This window comes from Rhagoletis pomonella, unplaced genomic scaffold (genome assembly GCF_013731165.1).
Source record: "Rhagoletis pomonella isolate Grant_MI unplaced genomic scaffold, Rhpom_1.0 Rhpom_scaffold_00001, whole genome shotgun sequence".
Taxonomy (NCBI): Eukaryota; Metazoa; Arthropoda; class Insecta; order Diptera; family Tephritidae; genus Rhagoletis; species Rhagoletis pomonella.
In genome coordinates this window covers 46,687,443-46,700,278 of record NW_023458555.1, presented here as the reverse complement: position 1 = coordinate 46,700,278, position 12,836 = coordinate 46,687,443, and the positions used below count along the sequence as shown (strand labels likewise).

The window sequence follows — 12,836 nt, the reverse complement described above, 5'->3', positions numbered from 1 at the left end:
TTTATATACACCTCGATTATATTTTGATCAATTTAATTTCACTTAGATCGTTCTTGAAATTAAGGCTATCATAAACTTTTAAACAATAGACAAAATACTACTATTATATGAATATTCCCCGGCTGGAGGTTGTTTTAGTTGGAATAAAGTGCTCACTACGTTTTTAAACCCTTTCCTGGAGGCTAGTACTTGTTTATCAAACTGGTTTTGAATCTGAGATATCGACTTCACCCTCAACTTACATCTTTGGACAAATTTTAAAAAAGTATGAGCGGTTCGCAAGACCTTTAGAGCAACAGTTTGCATCCGAGGATCGAACCTAGGACCTGCAGGTTTGTAGTACGCAGCTTTCACCACTCGGCTACCGCGGATGAAGGAATCGGCTGCTTTGTTTGCACATTTGTTTGCTCAGCGGGCGTAGAACACGAAGAAAATGCAAAATTAGCATAGACATCAACCTTGTCATCGGAAATGCAGTCACCATACTATTTAAAATAAGTTCTTATTCAATTTAAATTGGATTCCTATCTGAATTAGTTTAGTAACTGCATTACCGCTGAAAAGGTATATGTATGTTCATGCTAGTCTTGCGTATTCTCTGTATTCTACGCTCTCTGACTCTTGCTGAGTCAGTGTTGTCATCGAAAATTCCCTTGATCCGAGTTACGTTTGGGAATGAACTCTTGGATTTAGTCCGGATCTACTGCAGTTGATTCCCGAGATAATTTCGAATTAACAAGTTGATCCGGATCAACGCTGCCGTCTGTGTATGCTTTCATTCATCAACGCACTGCTTATCATTGAATATTTTATCATTCCCAGAAGGAGCGGCTCTTTCCACACCAGAATTCTGGGCTTTGCCCTGTGTCTGTTCGGGTATTCGTATTAAATAGCCACAAGCCATTATCTCATTTAAGTGCTTTGTCCGTCAGTAGTTGACCCTTTGTTTGACATTTCTGCTGTACAATCTAAAGCTGATCTCCAGACACGAAACAAAAATGTTGCCAAATCATGTAACCACCAACCAAAAAAAAAAAACACCGAAAATGAAAGTGTGAATAACCACATAAGTGGCTTTGATACGAGTATATGTTTGAAAGAGTAATTTAAAAGAAAAACAATTAATGAAAGCCAAATCCGCTCTGCTGTGCTGTGGCCACTGCTCTGGACTTAATATTTCACGCTTGCGCACATTTTAACACTTAATCGTCAATTGCGGTTGTAAAGGAAGGAGGGTATGCATAAGTAAATACATTCACAGTAAAGCATTGGGGAGAAAAATTTCTCATTACATGAAACACGAATAAATGTGTTACTAAAAATTATGAAAAAATAATTGATATCTAGTTTTAGCTACGTAGGAAATGAATTCGTGGAATTAGAAATACGTGTACTTATATTAAATATTATTTTGGACATACATATAGACAGTTTGAAAGTTTATGTACAACTGAAATACTTGCCTGAACGGCGGCACCTTTTTGGTGATGTGAGTGATGGCTAGGAAGAATTGAAAGCCTTGCAAAACCCAGTGGCAATTAGTTTCTACAACACTCGAGCATCACTCTGAGGGGCTGCAGGGGTATGCTTTTTAACACGGCCACTCGCACAATGAAGAAATCTGGCTACGCTGAAAATAAGCCCCCGTTGTTCTATGTCAGTTGGTGTTTTTTGTGATGACTTCATCTCTATGCGCTATCGTTATTAGATCCACAGTCTTATCAAACTCTCCCAACCAACGCAGAAGTTTCGCGAGGACTCCAAAACCAAATTTTTATTAAAAACCTGTGCTACGGCGATATTTTATAATCCAGTACCTGTAAAATGGCATATCGTACGTCTGAATGGACGGTGAGCTTACCAAATTACACACCAAGGAACATATTTTACACTGGCCAGTTCAAAAGATTTGTTCTCCTGTCAAAGGTCATCCCTTTTTTTGGCAGAGAGGATCAGCTTCTTCTTCTTTGACTTAATCTTTATTTCACGCAACAGTTCTGCTCTCAGTAAACCAAATTCTTATTCTTCTTATTTGGCACTACAATCGTTTGTCGATTTGGGCCGAGATCAAAAAGGTTCTCCGATTGCCGAAAACACTTCATACGCAAGAAAATGCGAGACCACGCCAGAATACAAAGGTATCAAAAATCAACGCAACTTCTTAGCCAGTTGAAAGTTGTAATTCAATAACGTAGGTGAAAAGCAGAGCCCTCTCTCGACGAACAAAAATTGCGCTCTACAAGTCTCTCGTCGTGCCCGTTTTTCTATATGGCGCAGAAACGTGTACTCATTTCTGCTCCCCACTGTTATGGTTTTTGTTAGATATTGAGCTGTATTTTTATAAAAAAAAATAATAATAAACACTAAACAAAAAAAATATAGCCAAATCTAGTCAAAATGTCGTGCTCCTATTATTTTTCACATGACTACATACACACATATGTTTTTTGTTATAGAATGAACTACATATAGTTTTATAAGAAAAGTAGTTAAAATTACTTCGAAAAAATCATAATAATAAATAATTTAAACATATCAATATGTGTTTGTGTATTGCCACGCCGCCCACTAGCATGTGATTACTACAGCAAACCCCTATTCCCTATATTGAAGGTCTGTATACAAAAGTTGAAAAAAAAAAAAAGTTAAAAAACTATCAGGATAAAAAAAATAAGACACACAAACACATTCGCGAAAAAGTGCAACCTTTGCTTAATATCATACTAATAAAAGCTTATAAAAAAAGAATCGGTAGTTTTTCCATCAATTTATTTGTTTCATACCTTACACTCTCATTACTTATCCTACAACTGCAAATCACCTAAACTTCCATTTAATTTTCCCCCAAAAAATTACCACTACATTTCCTGCTCGATTGCACTAATTTAAAAGCAATTTCCAACAACTTTCATTTCCGATTATCCACAACACACACGTTCACATCCATGTGATAACTCTCGCTGCAGCTGTCTCAGCGGAAATTCATTCAATGCCAGTGAACTGGCGAAATGCCGAAAAATCTTGCCAACTCACTAACTCAGCCCTCCTCAGTTGCTTGGGGCTGCGCATCCAAACTTAATTCGCAAATTTTCTCATCTCCCGCCCGCTTTACCTTGCATACTGATATAGATCATATTTTTGGCTTAATTTGTACCTTTCACGCAGCTATGCGCGACAGCCTTCAAGTTGGTGAATTACCCGAAAATCTTAACTAATCGCATCATTGGGGACCACCAACTAAATCCAATAATCACACTGTCGCATTAGCAAAATCTTCAATCATCAAAATTAAATTCCCCACGAATGACGTACAATGAAGCTTGGAATAGTACAGATATGTATAACGCAGTGCAGCGCAACGATGCCACACAATAGGGTGGAAGGGTGGCAGGCAGCCAGGGAGTAGTTGTGAAGGATGGCCAGTATTGTGCTGTGTGTGGAGAAGTGAGATGCGCACTTGTGGCTGTCATGTTGTGACCAGCATACAACATTTCCGTTGGGAACACTAAAACCGTTGACCCAGCGACATGCACACACACATGCATAAGTGGAATTATTGCTGTGGCTGCTACTGCCATCATTGCTTACGGCCAGTGCTGCCAAACATAGGCTAGATTGTTATAATAGTTATTTGCGAAAAATATGAAATATGTATGTCCAAACATTTTAGCAACCTTGTTTACATGAGACAGAGACTTCATTGTAATACTTGAGGAATATCACCAAAACTAACCTATTGGTATTTCTAAAGCCATTCTTGGATAATCCCGAGTTTTATCCTTCTACAAACCCTAAAAGGTCAGAATTCCTGAAAGTGATTGCTGTGAAGTGATAATAACTATGATTGACGAAAGGTCCCAAGCATGGTATACCGACGGATCAAAGATGAACGACGAGAGTACTGGTGCAGGCGTATTTGGACCAAAATTTCAGAAAGTATGCCAATTTACACGTACCCAACTATATTCCAGGCGAAAGTCTTCGCAATCGAAGTCTGTGTAGAAGGACAAATGGGGCCAAATTAAATATTATGTCGGATTATCAGGCAGGTTCAAGGCCTTAAGACTATTTTAAAAAGGCAGCAGGTTTGTGGACCACTTCGAAGCTCACAATAACGTAACGCTGTGGTGGGTTTCGGGACATGAATGCTTTGAAGGCAACGAAAGCTGACTGTCTCGCAAAGCGTGAAGCCCAAATGCACTTGCATGGTCGCTAGCCTTTGCGAGTAGGTGGAGGAAACTCCAGAGCATATTCTATGTGACTGATCACGTATCATAAATATCAGACTGATATACTTTAGGAAACGATTGTCTTCTTAATCCAAAATTTTAAACATGGCGCCCGCCAAAGAGCCTAACTTCTTAAAGAGAAAAAGGTTGGAGTGATTACAATTAGGGTTAATCACAATAGATCTTCTTAGGTCGCAGCGCTTGTATCCCTGACGTAATATTAATAGCTGAATTTTTAGCTACTTAAGCAACCCTGCTGATACAATAGAGCAGATTTTTCACTTGACAACACTTTCCTTCAGGTCGCGTTTTTTTTTTTAACGGACCTGGCTGAACTCGGATAAATGGCCGAGTTTGTGTTGTTGCTTTGCGTGTATTTCGTCATTTAGCGAGTGTTCTTTTGTAGCTCGGTTGCAAAAGAATGTACCTAATAATAACAACAATATGTATGTTAAAAAAAACAAACATTTTTGTAAATCTATACAGTAAAATGAATTGTTATACGTTGTTAATTTGTTTTTATTGTACTAGCTGTGTTTTAGTTTTTGTAAATATTATGTCATCTACATTTTTAATAAACTTGACATTAAAAAAATTATATTTAAAAATTTAAATAAAATTTTGGTAAGTTTTGGTAGGAAAAAGAAAATTGTCCGTGGCAACACTGCTTGCGACCCATATCTGCTGCTACAGTTTGCCACAAATGCGTCTAGGGACGCTGATACCACTGAGCACAGTTGGATGAAAGGGCAGTTGGCGGTGGAAGGTAGAAGGAGCTTGGTAGATTGCTGTCGTTGTTTGTTTTCGGCTTTTTGTCATTTTGCGAAATTTTATTGATTAATTCAATAGACAGCAATAAATCTGCTACAACAGCGCCGAAGTGGAAAAAGGATGGGGGGAGGCGGAGGTGCGGGCGCGGGCGCGTTTCCGTTCGCTGTGATGCGATGGCTGTGCGGTGCGGTGTGCGCACGCAAATGCGAGCAGTAACGAACGAGAGAATCGGACACATCTCTGTTGCCAATTGGCCGCGCCTGCTCGGCTCACGCCCGCGCCCTCCCTCAATCACTTGCCCCTTCATTAGCTTTAGCAACCTTGCTATTTGCGTGTGTTTGTATGTACTTTTTTTTTTTTTGTATGTTAATATGTAGAGATGATGGCGTGTTTGCTATCTACATACATGCCCGCCTGAATGCCTCTCTGTCTGCGGTTCGCTGGGATTTGCGTGCTTTTGCGCCGTTCTCCGCCTCGATGTTGTCTGTCAGTCGCCATTTAATTTGCCATTCATCCGTTGTCTGTCTGACTGGCTACCCGCCTGCCCACCTTTCTGCCGCCTTCTCCTGCTCCACTGCGCATTGTTTGTAGCGAGTGATTAATAACAAATTTGATTCAATTTGATTTGTGTGCTAATTTGTCGTTTTATGCGATTAAATTAAGCCGATTATACATAAATATTTTGAGATTCCATACTAAAAGTGTATTTTTATTTGTTCTTTTTTGTGCATTTCGTTGCTCGAGGGGCGTGCTAACACAGTTTACGAGTGGATTTAGCACTGATAGTTAAGTATTTATTGCTTTGCCTTGGTTTTAAACTTGTCTTTATGGCAGCGTATTTATACGCTTTTAACTCATTAAAATTGATCTTTATAAATTTAATGCGCAAGTAAACAAATTTTCTAAATGAATCATATCCATTTTGTTTCTTCAGCTGTGGAGATGATCTCAGAGCTAAATCATCTCAAAACAGTCAGGAAATTTACCCGAGACGAAAGCGAAAAAATAAAAATAAAAAATCGAAATTCGCCGCAACTAATTTCTTATAATTTTTTCGTAGAGTCGTTGAGGAGAGGCGCTGTGAAATTCAATATGAAACTGTTTTTGATATACCTACATTATGGTGATCCAAAAACTAATGTAACGAATTTATGGCCTTAAAATGACCTATTAACTGGGGAGAAAATACTCTAATTTTCAAAATTTTTTATTCCGGTGGGCATTTGAAATTTTCCACCAAATTTAGGGTAATTTTTTAGAGAATTTAATGCTCTACAGGAATAAGCCAAAATTTTTGTTTCAAACTGTTTTAACGAAAACAAAATTTTGTACATGTTATTTGCATGGGAAATTTCATATTTTTCCAAATGCGAAAATTTCCTTCTCAGTAATAAGGCCATACATTCGTTAGGTTACATATTTTGGATCACCCTAACATACCTACATATTCGTTCTTCTTTAATACATTTTAGACCGTACAAGCAAGCAAAAAAAGTTCTAAAGTCATTTCGAAAAAATTAGCCGAAACTAGAGGTCGCCTGTTTACATTTTTCGGCGCAACCTACATTCGACAATTTTTTTTTTTTTTTAAAGTGGATGCAACTGAAATAATCAAAAAACTTCCTTAGCAAAAGTTTAATAATTTTTGGAGGGATTTTAATTTATTGACATCAGTGTGGTACTTTAGGGTGATAAGCACTGAGATCTGGGACAAACCTTCTCGGGACATACATACATACCTAAAAAATAATATTCCTACTAATTGGTTACCTCCTTTTGTGGAGTTGGCGAATAACTCATTTAGAGCTTATCTTTTTGGTAGCTCATGAAGTAAAAAATCGGTAATGACCATAACTCTTATTTTGTATTCTATTATGTGTAGTATGTGTTTCTATTATTTCCATCCCTCTCAAACGTTCATTTATTTTTACATGTGAGCAGGAACTTTCTCCTATCTCCAGCCATTATTTACAGGATCTCTATAGCGAAGCAGTCAGCCACAAAATTTCGTTGGCCAAAACTTTTCCATCATCGCCTTATTATCGTATATTTGTTTATTATCCTTCCACTTACACGCCACCAAATTGACAATTAAGTCAAGGGCGTACTCAACACAATTTGAGGTGTTAACTTTTTATTGATTGCGTTGCCATTTGTTTATGACACTTGAGTGGGCCTAAAATGTTTTTGCATAATAGCTCATAATGGCACAACCATGGGGATGGTGATGGTGATGGTGGTGGAAGTAGAAGTAGAAGTGCTATCTATCTACATACATATATGTAGATAATACAAGATACAAGTAGTGGTGGTAGTGATGTTGTTGCCGGTCGTGACGTTTTTGCTGGCGGCCGCCGCAATGCATGCTACCTTCACAAGGGTGTTTGCAATTAGCTATTTATTTATTTTGCGGTTGAATCTGTTAAGCTCACCACTTAACACGCTCACCGAGCATTATTCATTCAACATTTATATAGGCATGTCCGTATGTAATAGCTGAGAACAATGTACTATTGTAAATGCAACGCGTAGCTTATTAAGTTATACATCTATCTACTTGCCTATCTGTATATCTAGGCGTGCATGTAAATTTTATACTTGTATGAAAAGTGCATGTTTTGACTTGAATTTGTATTATGCTTTTATTTATTTCGCTACTTTTTGCGTTGTTGCGATTACACAAAGTCTGTATCTTTTTGATTTAAGCGGCGTTTTCCCCCACTCAGTCTTAGTAAATGATTTCGACTTTTTTGTTGCTTCGATTTTGATTCTCATTTTTGCGCTTTACGTGCTGAATTAATTATTACTATTTATAAACTGGCACATATGTATGTATGTATAAGTTCACGTGGTTAGTGTGTTTATACCCTGCATGGGAGAGCCACTAGTTGTGAACTATAACCAATTTACTTTGCAGCTCAACTTGTTCGTCTTGCCTCCTTTTTCTATGCACCCGACTGGTATTTTTGACATGGCGGCGTTTCACGAAAGATCAATTGTCTGTCCGGCTTTGCATCAGAACCAACCAGTAGAATGACTAGTAGCGTCATACCAGTTGGCGGAGTAGTCTACCTATTCACCGACAGTTATAGCAGTAAATGTTATTTTGCTCGTGTTCAAATCCTCGGGCAGCGGAAAAAAAATATATGTAGGTATTTTTTACGCATACAGTCAGCGGCAAAAATATGCATACCCTGACGTCTTGACGATTTTATTTATTTACATTTGCCATACCAAATTTTTTTTGTTTTTTTATAAAAATATACTATAGTTCATTAAACAGGAAAAACCACAATATTAAATTTCAAGAAATACCAAAATATGTTCATCGAAATTTTCAAAGCTACTAAAATTTTTTCTAGTTAGTATGCAGTTTTGTAGCCCATTCGATTTTAGTATAATAAAGTGCACGTTTCAAGTCGCCAAAAAATTACGTTGATTTTGGATAATTTCAATTTTTTTTTTTACGAGGATATTACGTTTCTTCTTCCATATAACTCATGAACATAATCTTTTTTCACATGAAATAAGGTGCGCAACACCCTTAGCGAAAAAAATCGAATAGAAAAAATTTCGGTTAAAACTTCCTTAATTTTCCCGAGTTTTGCATAAAAAAAGATTCTTGTGGTTTTTGCTGTTGATTGAACTAAGTTTTTATAAAAAAAAGAAAAATTTGCTATGGAAAATGTAAGTAAATAAAATCGTCAAGACGTCAGGGTATGCATATTTTTGACGCTGACTGTATATTATTTCTTTGTTTTTTTTATATTAATTAATTTATTTATTTTCATTAGTTTTAAGATCGAAGACCCATTTGCGCTACCGGTTTGGCTCGATGCCCACAATGCTCCCAGAAAACATACCAATACTGCTAACGGCCAAAGTATTTGCCCAGTGATTTTTTCACAACATATGCAACCGTTTTTATTTTAATTTTTTTCCTCTAGTTTTTTTTTATAAATATATGGTTAATACTACAACAAAAATAAAACATAAAAATTAAATTTCTAAACTTTATGCAAAACTCAGGAAAATTCAATAAATTTGCATGCAAATTTGCAACTTTTTGTTCAGGTTTTTTAGAATTGTGTCCAGGTTTTTAAGAAGTGTGCAGTTTTTAGCCTATTAAATTTTAGTGCAAGTTTGAAGTTGGACTTACCGTTGATTTTTGGCAATTTTTTCCAAAAAAAAGTCTCAAAACTCAACGCGATTTTTTTATAAACTTCAAACTTGCATTTTTACAACAAAATTTTAAGGGCTGCAAAACTGCATTCTCAAAAAAATTCTTAAAAATCTGATTAAAAATTTGAAATTTTGCTAGATATTTATTGAATTTTCCTTAGAGTTGCACAATGTTTAGAAATTGTGTTTTTATAAAAGACTTTCGGAAAAAAAATAAAAATAAACAATGTTGCATATGTCGTGTAAAATCCTCTGGGCAAATACTTTTGGCCGTGAGTGTACATCTACATAGTACCCGTATCTACTCAGCACAAATAGCGATATTTCGCAGTTAGTGGTTTGCCCTCTTATTTGTATTGTAAATCAGCAATTAAAATGCTGTATAATTGCCGCTTTGAATTTACATTAAATAACTGACTAATTACACAGATAATTTATGTACATAAGTATGTGTACACCGAGAGTAGGCTGACTATTAGACTGGGCAATGCTAATATGTCAGTGTGCTTCTACTTCGTTGAGCCTAACAACAACAACAACAACAACAACCGCATTTGTTGGATTTAATTATTTTTATTCGCTTTTTGCTTTTTTGCCACTATCTCATGTCTACCTCCCTTCAGTTTTTTTGCGTGGTCTTTATGCACTGCCCTGACACTTGTCTGGACTACATAGTTGGTTGGTGGTTGTCTTATTTGTCTGAGTGAGCTCCTTTGTTCAGTTACACGCCTACCGCCTTTGGCTGCCTTCAAAAACATACAAAAAAAAGTTACCTTACACACGCCAACTACCTTACTAACTACTGTTTGACATTCCACAGAGCGGCAGCTGCAGCTACAGCAAGAACGACACAACACCAACAACAACATATAGCAACTACAACACAGCTTCAATAAGCTTCTTTGATTTGACTTGACTTCACTTGGCTTGGCTTGGCTTGGCTTGGCTTGGTTTTGGGTAGTTGCCATAATAACGCTTGATATGGTGGTCAAGTTATGCGCTCGGGCCCCAAATGACTACTCGCTGGCTAGATGGCAAGCTGAGTGAATGAATGAGTGAGTGTGTGAGCAATCAGAGAGTCGGTCGGCAGCAGCTAGTTACATAGCTTTGCCGAACCACCAACAGTCAGTCAGTCAATTGGTTAGTTACTAAACTTAGTTGGTCGCTTGCTTGGCTAGATGTAGGAAAAATCGCGTACAGTTTGTCAAGATGCAAAAAACGGCCGCAACCAGTAGCTGACTGACTGGTGAAAAAATAAAAAAAAAATATATGGAATGCTTTAACTCTACTGTTGGCACTGATGTTGTGGCTGCTCCTATACACATCTTTTGATCGGCTGTGGCTTGTGGTGCTTGTTGCCTGGCTGACGTTGATTGTCCAAGTAGCAACACGTTTCCAGTTCAGCGAGCACCCCACCCGCTCGCGTTGCTTGCAGCCAGCGCCTCTTCTTAGCGCTGCCTTAGTCATCAGCACTTTCATTTCCTTTCCTTGCAATTATTTTCAGCTTGTTTGCAGCAGCTCCTTTTCATGCTTGCTCTGGTCGATGGTGGGGAGGGAAGGTGCGCTGACATCAAATTAAACTTACCTTCGCCGTAGTACATTGACTCATAAGGGGATACATGCGCTCCGTATGTAAGTATGCATGTACCGGAAAAATTGAATGAGCAGTCAGAGGCTCACCTCTTCTAATACCGCCGCTCTCATACTGCCTTTAGGTTATCTTGCCACTGGTTTCTAACAGCAGCCATTACCAGTATCTATCTACTTTTAATTTCTTCCTCCGCATGCCTCAAGTTTCGATACTAATTTGCCGCACACAGCCGAGATTGCACTCTCTTATGCCGCTTTAGTACACTTGAAAAGAAAAGTAGTCGTACCTTTTGCATTGCTGTTAAGTTGTGTGGGCAATTCTGTTACCTACACAAATAGGAGCTTGACTTCAAAGTTTTGACTAGAAAAAACTGCTACCTTACGCCTCGAGATCGTTGCTTTACCACTTCGAAATTTTACGAAGACCTTCGAAATAGTCATTACTAGCCTTGGACGTTTTTTTTTTTGCCACTGCAAAGACAACCCCCCTTGTGGTGAACCAAATTTTGTCACTGGTAATAATTTGCTTCATAAATTCATCTCTATTCTCGCTACCCATATCAAAAACCCTCGACGTGTCGATGCTTCTGAAGTTGGTTAAGTATTCTCGGCACCCATCTTGCGCTGAGCTTAGATTGTGCTTGAAACGGTCTGAGATGATACCTCAACCATTTCTGCGATTTGTACATCTTCTAGAACTACTTCTTTGCTTTAATTGGCTGCCCTGAGCGCTCATCCTATTTAATCGACTCTCAACATACTTGAATAATGCGCCTACTAAACTCCTCTTCGACTTCGATTGGTACTGAGCCACAAGCCCTCGGTAAATAACAGCACTGAATCTCCCTGCTCGTGTTCAATCGCTATTTTAGAGAAAGCGGTAGGCAGACCACGCTCGCAGACAAAAGCAGACTAACCTCTGCTATGCAAGCTCGATCTGAGAGTGATAATTTCTGGGCATCATCAGGCTCATCTGAAACATATATTTCCACAGCAAGCCTTTTTGCAATTGGAGGCTGGCCGGTGTCTATAATCCGCATCCTTCGGCATATGCTGTTTCGCCTTGTCGTTGGTGTTATGGGAAAGAGAGGCAACTCAGAAGACTAATCCTAAAAATTTCGGAAGGCCAGTGTCGAAACCCTCAACCTGATTGATCTGTAATAAAATTTTCTTGTCCAAAGGCATGACCGTAGCTATAGCCTGCCGTAACGTGGAGTGTGAAGCTGAATATTCGGCAGTCCAAGCGAACAAAATAATTCTATTAAAAACTTCTACTAAATTTTGTTTCCACTAGGGTCGGGAATTTCGATATCACGGCAAGTTTTATTTTAAACTCGAGGTCGATCGGTATGCAGGGTCCTCATGGCAGCGCATTCTTTGGCATTTGCTGTTTCAACTTCTCTCAAAAAACAGTCCAAACCCAATTGGTCTCCAATGTCGGCTTCTCCTTTCCGAGAGCTTTCCTTCCAACTACCACTAGTCAGTGCTATAGTCAAAGAAATGGCACTTTTTCAACCGAATGTGGAGGATGTAGCCTCACTCTGGTACTCCAGAGTAGTGACCACCCACCATCCGCACACATGTCGACTGACAGTTCAGCTCTTCCATAATGGACTGCGTTAATTTTTTCGTGTATTCGTATGAAAAAAGTACAAATATTCGTACATCCATTCTGTCCATGCTTGAATGATGGAAACGAATTTGTGCTATGTATTTCTGCAAACCGCTCCCTCACGTTAGCATAATTGCTTCTAGAAATTTCTATTAAGTTGTTGAACTCCTTCTAACGCTATTGCCTACAACCACTTCTTGATAGCCTCACTCCCTCCCACCTTCATCGTTTCGTGCCGTTGTTGAGCTCTCCAGCACGCATTTGCTCATGCTACTTCATCCCAATCCCCATGCCAATCGTTATATCATCTTATTCCTCCGCTCGTTTAGCTCATCGTACTCTTATCCTACATTTCGCGTCGTGTTTTCAATCACTCCCAACACCAAACCAGCAACGGCAATTATGCCCGTCAAAATGTCGACAGCTTCAATATAAAACAACTCAGCGCATAC

General features: G+C 38.4%; 1 protein-coding gene across 4 annotated transcripts in view; it reads left to right on the top strand.

Annotated features, from left to right (window-relative positions):
* The window catches only part of LOC118745063 (histone-lysine N-methyltransferase trithorax), a 152,037-nt gene that overhangs the window by 33,190 nt on the left and 106,011 nt on the right, over window positions 1-12,836 (top strand). The window lies entirely within an intron of this gene.